The following is a 16,031-nucleotide window of genomic DNA, read 5'->3' as shown; positions in this document are numbered from 1 at the left end:
GGACTTGCTTTGAGAGCATCCCACGACTTGCGGCAGTGCTACAGGTGCACAGCTCAGGCTTGCCTCACTTGGCAGATGGGAAGGTTGATACCACCGCTCGGTGATGTCTTCAATTCTAGCCTTAGCAAGGCTTCGTTTCAACCAGTACCCAAACAATACACTAAATGCAAAGTTTTTTATTTCCTCATGGCCTTATCATACCACTAATCAGCATAATAACAGAATGCTACACCAACATGGATGGATTTATCTTAATAACATCAAGTAGCAAATACCATCCCTCCAAGGGAAAACTGGCACAAAGAGAAATGAAGACGGGCAAAAGTCTCCCATGTTTTCAGGGGCTGATTTTGCAAGGAGTTTAGTGTGTTTTTATTGCTGTGTTGACATCACGACTCCTCCTTGACTGCCGTTTCACGGAAAACTTCAGCCTCAATTACTGCAATTGGAGTAAGTTGTAAGTAAAAACAGGATCTTAATGTGGAAAGCGTTGAATAACAGTACAGGTCACTGCTTCCATCTCTACAGATGATATCCAGCCTTTAAAGACACAATCTTACGCATCAAATATTTGATATGCTAAATTCTTAGAGACTCTCATTTCCCAATACACACAGATCAGAAATTCCACCACGCTAAACTTTATGAAGATTATTTTACTGACTTTCTATTTCTCTTGCAAATTTCTCCTGCCTTTTGACCGCACGCATGGGGATACACACAGAGAATTTTTCTCATAAAAAGCCAGTTTACATTGGCTTAAAAATTCAAAAGCAATTATACAAAAACAAAGTCACTAGAATTTTACCTCCAAGTGACAGGTGCTTGAAGGGCTGCATGCTGTGTATGTTGTGCTTTCACTCAGCAGTCCTGACAAGCAAAACCCAGAGCCCTACCATTTTGTTTCTGGGAAATCACTATTTACAAGATGTTTACCTGTTTTCAAGACTATTTATACACTATATTACCTGTAAGACTCCAATGTATGTTTATCACACGTATCTTCCTCATAACATAACCGCATGACAAAACAGTTGCAGTGTGAAAGTCACAGCAACATTACAACGGGCAACCTGTTTCATCAGCCTCACATCTCCCTATTCCCCACAGTGGGACTTCAGCCAAAGCCACCCTATTGTCAGTCTGGAGCTTGATTTTCCTCCACCTTAAAACAATCATGACCTGAAGTCTTTAGCGTGGCCATTTAACAATTTTTGTTGCATCCTGTTCATTTAAAAATGCTACAACCTAGGTCTTGGCTGCTTTAAAGACCTCCTCTTGGAGTCTTACTTATTTGCAGCCGAAATTTTTAGAACTGGCAAGTTTTAAATAGGTCTACAGATGTTCGTGCCCATCTTTAAAATACATAATTAACACCCCTTTTATGATCATCTCAACTGTTCCTTCTCCATGTAATTCCCAATTACAGTAACATAAATCCCTGAGCTTATGAATAATGTCAATTCATTACTTACTACTTTCTCCTGCATATTATGCCTTTTGTAGAGACTTGCTCCTCTTAAAGTTTTCAGTGGATTCCTCTCACGCTTCTGAAATGATTTTACAGTACTACCACGCTGTTACACCACATGCTGAGCACCACAGGAATAAATCTTCTGCATGCCAGATATCTATGAGCTATCTAGACAGTATGTAGTAGCATGAAGATTTAAACATGCACATGGTTCAGAGGATTTTCTTGTCATTTTAAGAAAAATCTACCTCGGTACACTTATTTAAGAGAATTCAGGGCACCCTTAATTGTGATCACAGTTAAAATATACTGAATATTGACTAGAATTATATGTACTTCAGAATTATAATTAGAAAGAACTTGTAAAATGGATATTGAGGGGGGGTATCACCATACTGTTGGTGAAACAGCTGAAGGATGAGCAAGTAACTTGTAGAAAGCCTAGTGTCAACTGCTGCAACATCTGTTTTTGGAGTAGGACAAAGAAAGCCAGAAAGACATAGCAAGTGTTACTTAACATTTGTCGTTTATAGCAAATCCACTGTCACTTTACTGAAACTGTTCTTGTCATTGGCATTTCTACAGTATTCAAATACCATCTCCTCTATCTATTCATTATTCCTCTACAGTAATTCAAGCAAAATAGGATTACCTATCAATATAAAATAAAGCTATTTCTGTTTTACTATGTGGGTAAATAACAAACTTTAAATCACCTTGTGGATTTTGTTGTGCTGACAGTTACATGACCTTTTCATGCTGAAGTTCTGGTCTGAACTTGTTCAGTTAATATAATCTGCTGCAGTGAATTTATCCTCTGGAAAATCATTGCAATTAGCAAAGTGAACCACTAGGTAGATATTTCTGCACTGACTGCAGTGATCCTAAACTGAATCTTGTAAGATTAGGTCTGTTCTAGAGCATGAAATACAGTTCATTGTGCAGCAGCAATATGCTTCGAGGGACAATTGACTGGATAATTTCTAACATTATACAAAGTGCTCCAGTAATCTTCTCCCAACTAGCTAATACTGTGAAAAATATCATCCATCTAAAAAATTCTAGAGTTCTTGTTTAATTTGTCAAGTTGTCTGTTTTTGTTATGCGGCCTCTCACATACTCTCCATATTATTTAACTTGTGGTTGATTTTATTAAAATAGCCTTCCTAAACCTACCCTGAAGCTTAACTTTATTCAGAGCAATCAATCATACAAAACTCAGGAAGAAGAAGGTGCCATCTACCAAGCAGGAGTGAGTGGATATTAAATTTGCTGTCTAACTAATTATAAAGTAAAAAAAAAAAAAAGACATTTTTTAACTGTATTTACTCCCAAAAGCATGGGAAATTGCTCAAAGAGCTGACTCTACCCAGTATCACTATAAATGATTCCATGACCAGAAAAACCTTTGAACGGAATTAAGGACACATGATACTGTTGTCTTTTCAGGATGCTGAATTCAGCAAAACTCAAGCTTCCCAACCCAGGGGATTAAAAAAAAAAAACAAAACCCAAGACAGTTAATGTTTCTAATTCAGGAGATAGCCAGAGCAAGTATATTTGCACTACCATAAATCCGAGCTTTAGGTCTGGAACTAATCAATGGGAACTCATCCACAAGTAGTCCAGCTATGCTCTCCACGTTAGGCTTTGTTGTTGTGCATGGGACAGGAACGGACCAGAGCAGCTTGGCAGGGTATCACAGTCATGATACAAGATCTCGGAGACATACCTTTCTGTCTGCTCCTCTCTCCCAGCACTTCCCCATAAAATGATCCACGAAAAGTGTTTGCGTGTGTATGTGTACGTGCCTCCCTCACTGCTGGGCTTTCTAAGCTGCATTAGCAGAGGGACACAGAAGACTTTTCGTCATGGAGATTTATCCATAATTATCTGGGAAATTAAGGCAGGTAAGTGAAACAGCGGGATGAGATCACAAATGACATATGAAAGGGGTAGAGAAATACAAAGGAGGTTTGTGGAACTTCAGTACTGTAGGAGAGGCTCCTATCAAGGCTGTGGCACCCTCTGTGTTACAAGCATCTTGTGCCATCATTCAGAAAAGGGCAGAGTACTGGGACATATCCACACAACCCTAGGCATGCATTCATAGTTACTAGGAATCAGATTTTTAAACAGCTGAACCTTTGTCTTTTGCTGAACTCTACGTTGAAAGGGCAGCAGACAGTACAAAAACATCTTCATTCACTTGCAGAGATTTTCTGTAATCAAATTTCCCAAGTTTTTGGTTTTTTTTTTTTTTATTACTTTATTTGCTGCATTCTTCATGTAGTTTTCAACTGTACATAGACTTGTATCAAGTATGGAAGCTCACATTTGAAATACTACAGCACAGAGGCAGAGTCAGTTCCTCTAAGGGGTATGATTTCTAAGTCATCTTTTCTCCTTTCCAAATAGTGCCTTCTCCCCCCTGCCCTCCGCCCCATTCCAAAATATCCAGGTAAAACGGATCCAGTGAGTTTGAAGACATTTTATTCAGTTTTGTTTTCCTATTCCAGCCTGGGATTTTTACCCATTTGGCTGATATTAGTGCATTTGTCATCTGATGAGTTGAGCGTTTCTGTGAAGGCGCAGACAACTCCTTCCCTCTCCACAGGACCAGGTATTAAACCCTCTGGCTTTCTTGATGCCAGCCACTGACCAGCCTCTCCCTCTGAAAGAGCAGGATCTTGGACCTCCTCCTCCTAAAACGTCAGCAACTACATAAAGTGAAAGACCAATTCAAATGCTTTAGGATTAGCTACTCCTAGCAGGTCAAGGTCATGGTAAAACATACAGTGGACATGGGCAAGAACAGAAAAGACATCATTTTTGGAAGCCACCTTAATACCCCATTGTAGGTTGTGTTTTTTTTATAACCCCCTTTTTTCAACTTCTGGATCAAGCCACTGCTAGCCAGTAAAAGGACTAGATAGATCAATGTCTCAATCCACACTGAGAATGTTTGTGTTCCTTCTGAAAAAGTAAAAAAAAAAAAAAGACAATAACAAGTATTGGTTGAAGGCTAGCCCTTTTTCATAATATCCAATATTTCAGCACTAACACCAACACTCTAGAATTAAATCAAACACCCATTCCACCAGTTTTACTGTGGAAATCTATGTAATTTGTACCAGTATTTCTTCCTTTGATTTCATAAATAGCTTTACACAGTGCTTTTTTTTTTTAGCAGTTTTCTTTACCAAAAGAAAACATAAATGAGATACTAAAGCTTTTTTTTTTGTGCAACACAGGATGAAAAATACAGACAAGACTGCAAGCCAGGAACACATCAGGAGAGCTGAGCAACTGGGTTAAAGTGAATGACATTGAAACTACTAGGAAGAATTTACTACACAGTCTGAAAAAGTAAATTTCTACTCCATACCTAGCTAGTTATTTTCCTTTGTATTAAGTCACTGCATGTAGGTTCAGTTTGTGTGACATGTAGCATGTAAATACTGTTCTCTAGCATTGAGGTGGTAAAATTTGAGTGTCATGAGACTGGGTTGAACCTGTGCAGCTCTTGAGACACAGTACTTGACAAAAAAAAAAAGCAGAAATGCTACAATTTTTAAGCAGGGAAAAAAAAAGTAAAATCCTTTAGTTTGTGTTATACAGGAGGCCAAGTACATAATTCTAATGGATGCTTCTGGATTTAAAGATTTATTAATTTTCATTCATGAAGTTGTGCCTTCATGGAAACAAGCATTCAAACAAATACAGCAGTTGAACTTTTGCTGTAAAGATCTACCTAAGAAAAAGGAACTAATCAAATACTTTCTACGTCCTTGTTTACACAGAAGTGGTAACTGAAAATGCAACACCAAGACTTTCACATGCCATCTCCTCTTGGTTTTTTAAGAGAAACACTTCAAAAGCAGCATTACTCAATTACTGTTGTCAGACATCAGAAGGTAATCCCACGTGACCAGCACAAAAGCTGGTAACAAAAACCCACAGAGTCTCCCCACTCAACCCTCAAACCCACCAGTATTTATATTCCCATACATACAGGCAAAAGTGAGGGAAAACAGGAAAAAGTTTATTTGCTAGTTTCAAAGCATATTTAAGGCAAAGCACATGAAATTATAACATTTGGTGGTTGGTTTTTTGTTTTCTTTTTTTTAACATAAAGATCAACTGAATTGAAGCTGAGAAACTGCTTCTAAGTATCAGCTTCAGAGGGTTTTTGGCCTGTTTTTCAAAAAGCTTCTGCTTTCACATTCCTGGTTTTTTAAAGCTTTTTATGTAGGCTATGATAGAGAATGAAAAAAACCTAAGATACACTCTTCTTACCAGCAAATACATCGATCCTCTTCTGCCACAAACATAAAAGACTAAGTTTTCTAGTCAACTAAATTTATTTTATTTCCCTAGCCTCATACTCCTCAAAACTTAAATTATTCATTAACTTGAATACTAGAGGCCTAAAGAAAACTTGCAGAATCAAATATTAGTTTTTCAAAGCACATACAGAACTGGTTGGCCAGAGTCTGTAAGACTAACAGCAAGCTGAAATTGGTGAATCGAGAGCTGAGTAACTCAAGTATTGATCAGAATCTTTCAGGTTGCCGAGAGCTTGGTGTTCGTGATAAGTCCCAGGACCTCAAATCGGGTCAACCTCATGTTTACTTACTACAATTCCTTTCAACAAATCAGACAACTACAGCATCAGCTTGTAATAGTTTTGTCATTAAAGCCAAAAAAGAACTGGCACTGTTGATCTGTCCCTGAGACTTCTTCAGAGAAAGATTTCACTGGAAGAGTGTCCGATGCCTCACTTCATAAAAAGCTTAGACGAACTTTCAAACTTGGACCCAATAGGCTCTGAATCACTAAATACTAAGAGGATAACACCGAAACCATTCAGCTTGAACTTTGCTCTATTCAGCAACCAGCAAAAGCACACCTTTGATGGTTTCATGACACATTAACTCACAAACTCTTCCTTTTAGGTAAGGGATATCCAGTCTGCATCAAAATATTGATGGGCCAGAGTCCAAATAATGGAATAACAAGAGATGCTCGCTGGTATGTAATGTTTGTACTTACAGGAACTGTGCTTCTGGGGAGTGAAAGAACATGAAAAGGCAGGTCATAAAACACATTCTTCAAATGCAAGTGTATCAAACAAATTTACCTCTGACACTTTTTAATTAAGTGACAAGTGCACATCCCACAGCTATGAGCTTGTCTGTCTATAGCTATACCAGATGGAAAAATTGCTTCCACTTGAGAGCATCAAGAACTGTTTAGAGTATTTCCTTAAAAGTGAGAGAAGACAGGTAAGGAAATAAGATCACTTTCAAAAAGAAACACTTATTTTACTACTTCTAGAAAAAGTCAAATATGGGAAAGGATGAAGCAATTCTCTCTACAGTTCACTACATTGATTTGTCATGTAAGAATGACCTTTCATTATTATATTAGTAGTGAAGAGAAATGACATCTCATTCTCAGAACTCTCCAGACACAGCAGGGTAATTTATTAAGATATTAATCTGTTTTCACATAATACAGTGGTTATGGATTGAGAAAACATCACGTGAAGAAGTGTAATTGGGACACTTAAGTGATCCCAAAACCTTTATGCAAATATAAAACTGCTGCTTGCTAAGAAACATTTAAACTGAACCATGTTATGTAGAACTCACATCCCCCCTCCAAAAGAGGGCAGAAAAAATTGTGGTTGTATGAAAGCACAGTAAGATCTTTGCTTATTCTTCCCACATCAGATATCTTTAAAATACTCCATCAAGCCAGACCATCCAGGAAATCAAAGACTGCATTCCAGGGAGAGGACTACTACATTTACAGTATCTTTGAAACTTAGCAATGACCACAGCAATACAAAAATCATTGAAACACTCTTGAAAAAGAAGTCCCACATTCACTTGAGACTCCAAATGGAGCAGTCATTTTCTGATTACCAAATTCTTTAAACCAAGTATCTTGCAGGAACTAATTCTGCCTGGCTAACACAATTTCAGGAGACAGGACTAATTAGCATCACAGCTTTCATTTAGAAAAACAAAGGAGGGAAAATTTAGCAGAGGACAAAAAGGAGCCTTCTCCCCCATTCCTGTGACTGAAGCTGATGAAGCAGGGTCTGTCATAGTACATGACCCAAGAACTACTGGCTAGCAGTTATTGAACACATCATATCACTTGCTGCTCCCTGCATTTCCACTTTCTAGCCTTTAATTCTCTTAAGATTAACAGTTTGTGGTTCCTTAAAAGTCAATGCTAAGTTGATCTTCTCTTCATAAGACAGATAGTTTTGTGGAGAAAAAGGGAGAAAACAGAACTCAAGTTTAAGGTATGTTGGACTTGTTAGGACCCAGTTCAGCCTCATAGCAGGGTCCACTGTCCGGTTTTCTGCTGGTATCTCTTAAGACTAAAAGTAGAAGAGCAGACAGCAGCTTTTCCATGGTGTCTGCCTAAAAAGGAAGCTACAGCTAGGAAAAACCTCATAACCGAACAGTTTTACTAGTTAGCAAGAAGTCTTCTGGCTGGTGCCTCTACAAAAAACACACAGGAAGACACTGGAAATTAAAGCTGCATGAACATAATGAAAAATTTGTTAGCAGTATGTTCTTCATAGTAGGAAGAAAATTAACTCTATCCCAGCCGAAACCAGGACAGAGCAACATTAGCAGAAGAAACGCTCTTAGAACTGTCCTTTTTCTTTGTAAGAAAAAAAGGGTTCTTCCAATTTGGAGAATATTTAAGATCAAAACCAACACATACCATGAGTTTAAGTGACAAGCTAATCCCACTTTAATTTAAAAGCAAGACTAAAGACTATGAACTGCAATATTCCACAGGAAATAATTACACAGCTTTTTTAAACATCAAGGACATTAGCTTACTTTTGGCAGCATACAGGAAGCAATAATACGCTGGGATTGTATCGCTCACCCCCAATCAAACTAGTAGTTTTCATGTTCCTGCTATTTCCTCAGTTTGGCTTATTTAACTTGCCAACTAAGTGACCTTCTTATGTTTCTCAAAAAAAAGACAGCTATTAAAAAAATGTCTGTATATCTTAGCTTTTACGATTTTAATTGAATTCATACATTGTTTTGAGTAATACTGAATGATACTGTCAGCACTTTAGCCATCCACAAGAGCCAATCAACCTAAAGAATGGTTTTGCAACTTCATTGGATTCGAAAGCTTAAATAAAACAAAAAGCTGTCTGAACTGAAGGCTGGAGAAGACTCCCATCTGGACAGGAAAATGTAAAACCCAGAAGAATCAGTCAGCTGCTTCCAAAATCAAGATACAGCTTCAAGCACTAATTTGAAGGTTTTTCTTACCAAATACTTCAGGCCAAGAGTACTAACTTTTGCATTACTGCTGCTGAACTGCCTGCCATTGCCACTGAATAGACAACTGCCTTACAAGTTGCCTTTTTTCTTTTCTAATGCCAGAAAAAGCTTTTACAGAATACATTATCCAGAAAGGGCTGCTGTATTGAACATATTTGTGTAACAGCTCCACTCCCTTACTAAATCTGAGCACCAACACATGTCACTAAACAGGTGCTGTGCCTTGAAACATATACCTACCAAAGATATGCTGTTGAAATATGTATAATAACACTCTGGGCAGAGAGAGAGAGCGCTATGATACAGAGCCAAGAAAGGCTGCGAGAGTTTGACATTAGTTAGGGACAATTGAGCAACAGGTAAAACCTATTCCTTAATTCAAGTAGCTCTAATCAAGCAAAGATATCTCTCTTTATAATGTCAGGCAAAACATACCCAAGAAGGAATCCTTAACCAAGTTTTTTAATACCATGGAAACACTTTGGCATTTTCAAGCATGATTTTAGGTAAACACTTGCAACACTGAAGGCTTAAAGGTATCCTACAACAAATTCAGAGACACTAGTCACTGTTTGAGATTAAGCATGTGCTCAGATTTTGTTGCTTGGGGGCTGGGGGACTGCTTGTTTTTTAAAGGACTTCAGAATTTAATTTGTAAAATATATTTACTGCCTAATTCCCCAAGCTGGCTAATTCTACATGTAACTGCAGCTAATTAACTATTTTCATGCAACTGAGAAAAGCATGTGTAAGTTATGAATGCAGCTGTGTACTTAATTTGCTTAGAAATCTGGCCCAATGACTCATCTTCCTTCTCCGATTTAAGAGTAGACTTCTTGGGGGAATGCACAGCCTATTTTGAAAAGTACTCCTGCAAAAGTGACCATAAACCCAAACGCTCGGTTTGAAGGCAGCTTCAGGAACCACTAACACATTCTTGTACAGGCAATTAAAATAAGCAGGCTGCCCGTATCTAATTACAAAGCCCATGCTAGTAAAAATATCTCTGCAATCAAGAGAGATGTTCAACTTTGTATATAAATACTTTTACTTGCTGGGTAAGTAACATGCAGTTGTATATTTAGTCTAGTTTTTATCTGATCAAGTGATTATTTTATTTACTGTTCTTAGATCACTTTTAAACAAAATCTTGGCTTTGTTTCTTATTTTTAAGAGAAGGTTAGCTCATCCTAGAGAAGTCTTATGCTTCCCTAGAAAGGATTTTCTCTGGCACGTAATTCACTAAACCCCCGCAAACCCAAGGCGAGCCAGATGATTAGTTCTGATCCAAATGCTATATTCACCTACAGAACTAAAAATGCAAAGTCAGTTTTCCATGGAAGACACTCTTGGTAGTGTAGGCCCTTTCCCTAATCAGTTTTTGTGCTGAAGTGTACCAAACCCCAGAAAACCCAGGCTTCACTAAATCCCAAACATCACCAGAGGAAACAAACCTAATTCAGCTGAAACCTTTGAAGTTGGTAGGTCTGCATGGAACAGACACTTACCCTGAGCTTAGAAAGAGAATACAAACCTCACCAGTGCACCCTGAAAGGAAACCAGTTGGGGAAAACATGACACATTCAGGTTGACACCGCAGCTGGGGATCTGAGCTGGCATTTGCTTTGAAGTTTTGAGCAATGCCCTAAATACAGATGGACAAATCAAGTCTCACACCAACACACCAGACCCACCAGTGAAATAATGCAAGATGCCACCTTTGAGTGCAGTTTGAACCGGCAACAAACCACCTTTTTTGGAGGGGTGAGGAAAATGGGAACTGAGTTAAAGTTGCCTACTACCCATTAGTTTTCCTTCATTACACAAGATTTTATTCATTTAAGTCTTCTAGGTCCCACTTAGATAATTATAATCCACTGTTACTCTTTATTAAGAAGACCCAGTCCCCACTGCATAAAAACAATTATAGTTGTAATCAACCACAATTGCATCCGATAAGGATTTGCCCAGCAACACTTTATGCTTAAAAGTCACCAAGTCAGGACCTGAACATTTCGTGTATATAAATTAATTACACATATTATATAAACATATGTTTGGTTTTTTTCCCCCTACAACACAGTCAAAGATTGTGGGCTGCAGCATGTAACCATATATCAGCATAGATGGACCCCTGTCAGTGAGATTGTAACGTAGCAGCTGCTCAGCCAGCATGCCCTGGCTTGAAGGGCAATCTGGTGATAAAACACCAGAGTGCTGAGATCAGATGGCCGGCTGCTCCAACCTTGGCCGAAGGATTTCTTCAGCTACCTAAAGGAGTTAAGAGTTTCCACCTCCAAAGCAAAAATACAGCAGAAATGTGCATTTCAAACTCAAAGGCACATGAATACACGCAGCTAGTCTTATTTAAAAGACAGCTACTCCAGACCAGCATAGTTTAATGCTCATGTAAATAAGCACGTGCTGTTTTCTGCATTTTTAAGAACAGTATCAGCATCTTGAAACTCATGACTAAGGCTGCAATAACAAGCAAGCATGAGCAGCAAGGACAAAGTCATTTTATATCAGCTTCAATTTTTTTTTCTTAAGAATTATAGCATGAAAACCTTGTCAACAATGAAAAAATATTCTGTTAGCATACTATGTAAAAAGACCAGACTAATCTAGACTAGGCAAAACCTTGAGTACATACAGTCTTGCCAAGAGCCACAAATGCATTCAAGTGCTTAGTTCAGTGACAAACAAATAATCCCTCTGCACAGCCACTTCTGTGAGGTTCTCCTTTTGCTGGCAATTATGTCCTTGTACATTTTCAGGTCTCTGGTCTCAGGCTTTAATATTCTTGTTCCCTTTTATACTTTTGTATAAATCATTGTTCCTTCATTCTGGATCCCAGACAAGATTTGACCAGTAATTCAAAGAGAAAGAAAAAAGCTCTAATTCAGCATTTAAGCTTATTTTGAGGTACTGTACAACTCTTAGACAACTGTTTCTGTAACACATCTATGAAGCAAATACAAAAGGGAAGAGAAGACCAAAGTAGATTTTATTAGTATTTGCCAAGGCAGTGAGAATGCCCAGGAACTCAAGTAAAAAGAACCGAAAGAAAACCAAAACCCCATCCACTAAAAAACCCAGAGTCTTGAAGCTTTGACTCTCCACACTTGCCACTAGATTCTTCAGTATGCAGAACAGAACGAAGCAAAACACTTTTGCGGTAGTAGGATAGCTAGCAAATCCCTGAACTATTTAATAACAGGGACAGGAAGGAACACAAACTTCGAGCTCCCCAAGCCACTAATACCTATTTCATACCTACTGTTTTTGCAGACAAAGTTCCCTTATTACACTTTTCCACAAGACTGTTTACAAGAAAACAAAAGTCTGAATGCTTTGCAAATACGGTGGTCCAACTGTATCTCTGCTTGAATGATACACATTGAATAATTCATCCACAGAAGTGGAAAACACAATAGAGATAATCTTCTAAGGCACTGTTGTGTTTTATGCCATTTCCTTTCAGCTGTGTATATTAATGATGTAATTTTAGCAGGGCTACCCCTTTGAGTTACTGTTAAAAATAGCATCCACACCATGCACTGATGAAATGCATCCACTCCAGGCAGTGAAGTAATGCAGCAAGTCCACTGCTTTTTTCCAGGGAGATAAAAGAACAAGTCAGAAAGCAAATGCAACGTTAACCTCTTAGCTTAGCACTTCTGTGCACCTGAGAAATAAAATTTACTTTAATCAAAACCATTGTTTTGCATAATTACAGCCTATGACTTTCCAGCATAAAAGAGCAAGAGAAAGTGAAATTAGAAATGAAATCTGACAAAGCACCTCAACAATGCCAAAGTTGACTATTTGTCTCCTCCTCCACTTGCGTGGCACACAGTAACAGATACACCATATGGATCAGAGCCACAGCTCCTCTAAGTGCAGGAACACGTCTGACAGCACCTGCAGGGAATGCTTAAGGAAAGTACAAGATACCCTGCTATACGCAGGTTTCGGGCAGCATGGCCCCTTAAACTTCTGCCTATTTCCACTATCTGCAATCCCCAAATGAGATTTTATTCTCAACTTACTTCTTAGCATCAACCCATGAACAACTCTAGATGCTTTCATTACACATACAGCTGTCAAATCTCTTAATCCACGTCTCAGTATCTGGCTCTGCTCTGGCATTTTTCAACAGATGCAGTTTATGAAAACTACATTAAGCCTGCATTAAACAGAAGAATCCAGCTTTCTTTAAACAATCCCAAATAAAGTTGAATTAATACACAGAATTTCACTGCTTTGACTGTTCTCAGCTTCATTCTTTCTTCATTTTGATTCTACTTATAATGAACCCAATGTTAATAGCACCATTTTCTTGTTTGGTTATTAGCAAAAGGAGATATAAGTTAGTGAAGGCACATATAATTTAAGAAATCTCTAACTATTTAAGCAAAACAAAGGGGAGGAACTTGCTTCTGTCTACACAGAGTGTCTTTCTGACCACCAGTTAGAAAAATCCCAAACATTTTGACATAAACCTGAGGTTTTTTTTTTCCTCAGAGAGATCTACAAACATTAAGCCAGCCCTGATGTGAAGCAAAAACTACCCTCGCTTGATGGATACGTAAACAAGACTCTACAGTAAATCACAAGCAAAGCCATTATCTAGAACACAAGAATCGGTAGCTCTCGTACAGTGATCCTCAAAGGACAGGAGGCACCAATTCCTTCCAAGCTTGAACCTGCAGTCCAAAATAAATAAAATCACCCACCGTCTTCTGACCTGTGAATCAAGGCTGGCATCAGCTGGTAGTCAAAGTGCAGGAGAACACTCTTTAAAAAACATGACCAATTTCCTCCCCTCTAACTGCACGTGTCCTGCAGTCAGACTCATGAGTTACCATTTGCAAAAGGTCTTTCTCACTAGCTTAAGTACTATTACATTCGTTGTTTCTTCTTTGCAGTCCATCTGTTCCCTTGTGCCAGATACCAAATGTGAGAAATCATGATCGCTTCCATGGAAGTAAAGTGTTGTTATTTACTAAATAAGGTCACTTCCAGATTAGAAAGAAGGGAAGCAGAGTAAAGAAATATTTGCTGTAGTAGCAGGGGAAGCAAAGAAAATTGCTGGCAAAGTAAACAACTTTTTGTGTGACATGTTCTCATCCTTCCTCTCCACCCACCTCCTCATTTTCAAACCAGACCAATATGTTATGTCAGTGCTCAGTACGAAGGATAATGCATCTCCTCCTGTGACTTACCACCCTACTTGAAACCAGAATTTATTGTTACCAATTCCCAATATCACCAATTTCTCTAATGTTATCTCAAGTCCTACAAAGTCTGGTATCTTTTCCCTACTGAAGTCTCATTCTTTCAAAAATTGCCAGCCTTCCATGTCTGCAGAGAAAAGCCCCAATGTGAGAATCCTAATGCTGACATCAAAAGTCAAGCAAGAAACCTAAGATTTACTTTAAGTTCTCATGAATTTTTAGATCTGGACCCACAAATCTGTGAGGTATGACAATATTTCTAACTTGTATATGCAACTACCTGTAAAAACTCCAGCTACCTATTGATAAAATTATTGTACTTTAAGCCTACTACCCTCAGGGAGCCACCTTTTGGAGACGAGAATTAATCTAAATGTAAAGGTATATGAAAACAAAAAATGTGCTTTGGAAAATGGGGGATTTAACAATAAACTGATAAGGGAAGGGAAGGGAAAGAACATCTACCAGCTAACAGCTAACCAGCTATGAAAGCTTCTTAAGCATGCCATACACAAGACAATTGCCATTTAGTCATTAGTACACTTGTGACAGTATGTAAAAACATGGGCAAGGACATACGGTTTTCTAGGAATACATGTGAATCACTCCCATTTTCTTCTTTAAAGTGGTATTTTTGTCCAATTTAGTTTAGGGGAAATGTAAGCCTAGACAGGATAAGCAAGCCATTTATTTTAAATTCTTGCATCCCTCTGTTTAACATGGCAGTGAAACGGGTTATTTCAAAACAGACATTTCCAGATGTTAAAGGGTGTTAAGTTCTAAAGAAATGCAATAAACAGCTGAGCATTTCTGAACATTTCACACATCCCTTACTCAATCTTCAAGCAGCAGACACAGAAATGTCCAGTCCTAGTGAGCTATTTGCCATCAGGCTGCAGCAGGAATTGCTGGGAGACAAGAATCAGCAGTTAATGTTCACCTTCATTTTTCCTTGAAGTCCTGCATGACATGTTTTCTAGCCTTCAGTAAGTTTTTAAATTTCAAATTTCTTCTCCCCCACCCCCTGCCTTTATAAGGGATTTTCAGTATAAAAGCAAGTTTAAGCATTAGTTCCACCAAGATGTACACCAGGTAAAGTTTTCACAACTCACTTTATTCTGACTCTGCTACATTTTTTCAGAAGATGCGCTGCATTAAGCCATTACCTGAAGATTTGAGAAAAACTGGGTTTGCTCATTTAATGCAATTTTAATTAAAAGCTCAAGTTGCTCATGCTGTTTCCATTACTGGCAAGGTCATGCTATTGCTTCCATAGCTGTTGAGGTAATGGCTATTAATTTCATCTGCATTAACAACTAATGTGCCATAGCAGGCACTTCCAGGACTTCATAGACATGAACTGGCAATACAAGAGAGTCCTAGAAATGTACATGCCTAAGCGTTGCCTCCTGTGCTTCTGAAGAGCCATGGAAAAAAGCAAATAGTATTAAATATGAGTTTATCATCTCACATTAGACATTGACAACTACGTTGTCATTATCTAAGATCAAGAATCTGCCTGAGGAATGCATTACAGCAAGGTAAACTCCTTGGCGTGGCTGAATTTACCAGCATACTATTCTTAGAATTTTTATTTTTCAGAGTAGCTTGATTCTAATTCATTATAAACAGAAGCGTCATCCAACTCCCACTAAAACCAAATTGAACAGGCTTCAGAGTACTCAAAATCAAGTGCTTCACTGTCAAACCTTACTTTAACAGAACGCTGGTCATTTTGTAATGTTTAATAAGAAAATTATATTGTCCAGAACACAAATTCAGAACAAGTCTTTATATAACGTAACAAATAAAAGCAAGCTTAATTAGTAAGGAGCAAAATGAAGCCTTTTTTCCCCATGGACCTATGCTGTATGTTTCCTCTCTTCCGAAGAGACGCCAGCCCCATATCCCCTATGACAGACCTACAACAATACTACTTTCCGTATCTACCACGTCTACCTTAAGTTTTTCCAAATTTTC

At 38.2% G+C, this 16,031-nt stretch overlaps 1 protein-coding gene across 1 annotated transcript in view; it reads right to left on the bottom strand.

Annotated features, from left to right (window-relative positions):
• Window positions 1-16,031, bottom strand: part of ZCCHC14 (zinc finger CCHC-type containing 14) — a 55,299-nt gene that overhangs the window by 17,976 nt on the left and 21,292 nt on the right. The gene's annotated exons all lie outside the window — the stretch shown is intronic.

This window comes from Aptenodytes patagonicus, chromosome 11, assembly GCF_965638725.1.
Source record: "Aptenodytes patagonicus chromosome 11, bAptPat1.pri.cur, whole genome shotgun sequence".
Classification (NCBI taxonomy): domain Eukaryota; kingdom Metazoa; phylum Chordata; class Aves; order Sphenisciformes; family Spheniscidae; genus Aptenodytes; species Aptenodytes patagonicus.
This window is presented reverse-complemented; position numbering and strand designations above follow the sequence as displayed.